This window comes from Myotis brandtii, unplaced genomic scaffold (assembly GCF_000412655.1).
Source record: "Myotis brandtii unplaced genomic scaffold, ASM41265v1 scaffold424, whole genome shotgun sequence".
NCBI lineage: Eukaryota > Metazoa > Chordata > Mammalia > Chiroptera > Vespertilionidae > Myotis > Myotis brandtii.
The window spans coordinates 201,159-203,500 of record NW_005366245.1 but is presented as its reverse complement, the minus strand read 5'-3'; positions in this window follow the sequence as shown (position 1 = coordinate 203,500).

Here is a 2,342-nt window from a genome sequence, read left to right as displayed (position 1 = left end):
GATCCGCCCTGCTCTGTGCATGACAGGGGGCAGCGCCCCAACTCCCCAATTGGCCCTGCTCTGAGCCCGACCAGGGGCTGCACCTAGGGATTGGGCCTGCCCTCTGCCACCTGGGAGCAGGCCTAAGCCAGCAGGTCATTATGTCCCGAGGGTCCCAGACTGCGAGAGGGCACAGGCCGGGCTGAGAGACCCCCTCTCCCCCGCGAGTGCACAAATTTTTGTGCACCGGGCCTCTAGTTAATAATAATAATACAACAATAAACTGTGTTTCATGTACTCACAAATATATGTACATATATTTACATATACATAAATACAGGGTGTCACAAAAAATGTAAACCCACATTTTTCTAATAGCTCAATTGATGTTTCTTTCTTTTCAGATTTAACCCATTGGAATCAATAATTATTCAAAGTGTGTATACATTTTTCGGGACATCTTGTATATATAATTTTTTTCTTAATACTCCCCCTTGAGATTTTCATTCAGCACATCTAGAGTGAAACTCAGAGTTCTATATTTTTTAAATGGATTCAGAAAGATTTGATGTAGCCTATTCACATACCTACATTTGGATTCCCTGACCCTGTGAACTAATTATCTGGTTCTATTAACCTACAGGTTCTGGCCAACCCACAGGTTTTTCTCAGGAGACCTGCTTCATGCTCAGACTTCTGGGTGCCTAAGGCCAGGTTCTAACCATTCAAACTGCCTTACCTCACCAGGTGATTGTATGGCATGAACACCTAATCCAAAGGGAATTGCCCTCTCGGCTGGCCAGCAGCAGCAGAGCAGGCATGTTGCAAAGGCCCTACCAGAACACAAATGATAGTGGATTGAGGTCTAATCTTATCTTCCCTCTCAGATTTGGATATTGAGAGAGAGGGAGAAGTTAGAAAGTCATCTGAACAAAAACAGGAGGGAAAACACCAAGAGGCAGAATAAAGAGAGAACACAGGAGAACAAAACTGGAAATCATTGAGCTCTGGATGCTGAGGGGCACAATCATAACCCTCTTATTCTCAAGCTTTGTTCTTGACTCTCTTATTGCTCCAGACCTTCCAGATTTCCTGTGGCATCCTTCCTCATAAGTGCTAATTGTATCCTTATAACACATCCAATTTGCTTGAGGCAGCCTGAGCCAGTCTTTGGTCCCTGCAACAAAAAGCCTAATGAACTCAGACTCATAAACTTAGCCAGCGTTTTGAGGTCATATAACTCCTTAAACAAGTTAACTCACAGGACTTTTAGCAGGAAAAACAATGATAAGAATTTCAGCTATGTTCATGATAGAAATAATCTTAAGCAGATGTGGGGAAGTTTTCTTTTAAGTTTCTATCAACTCATTTTATGTACCAGGTATAGATTTTGGTCCATCTTGTGATTAGAAGTGGTATAGAAATATTGTCCAAAGGAAAGCTAGCTGGCTGGGCTTGGTCTTGAGCTTTGAAGATGTAGATGTTTCCTCATGGAGGCCCTCATTGAAGTCTACAGTCGATGGGTCTACTTGGGAAGACAAATCACAATCAGAAACCAAATTTTAATTTATAATGGGAAATAAGAATTACAAATCTATAAGGTGAACATAAATGAGAACAGGGAGAATTAAATGACATGAATGCTTAATAGCACTGGGCTAAAATAAGATAATGAATCTATGATACTCCATGGGAAATCTTACAGTTGGAGCGTAAATACTAGAAATCTGACTCCTTCTTTCTTAGAAAGTGCTCCAAAGATCCACCATCAAGTCTTGGCTTAGTGACCCTTAGTATTGAAGCTTATTAGGGCTAATTCACTCTTGGTTAAATGACCCACACTTTCTTTACATTGAACAGCACAGTCAGTTTGGTTTCTGTGGAGTCCTGCTGGCCTGGAAGCCATTTTTTCTTTTCCAGGTGATTTTGCATATATATGTAGATCTTAAAATGTAGTTTCTAAATAATAATCTTAGTTCATTTCTTCTAGTATTTGGATAAGTTGGACAGTCTCTGCGGCTCCCAAATAAATACAAATTGGTAGGTTTGCAATATATGACCTTTATTATGTTGAGGTATGTTGAATCTATTCTCACTGTTATCCTATCTAATAAAAGAGAAACATGGTAATTAACATACGACCTCTACCTTTCCCATTGGCTAATCAGGGCGATATGCAAATTAACTGCCAGCCAAGATGGCGGCCGGCAGCCAGGCAGCTGGAAGCGAACATGAGGCTTGCTTGCTTCAGTGAAGAACTCCAATAACGTTCCCCGCCTGCCTTGCCGGCCTCTGAGCTGGCAGTTTGAAACATTGTAACAAATATAGAAGCTAAACAAAACCCCAGAAACCAGCTTTCAGCC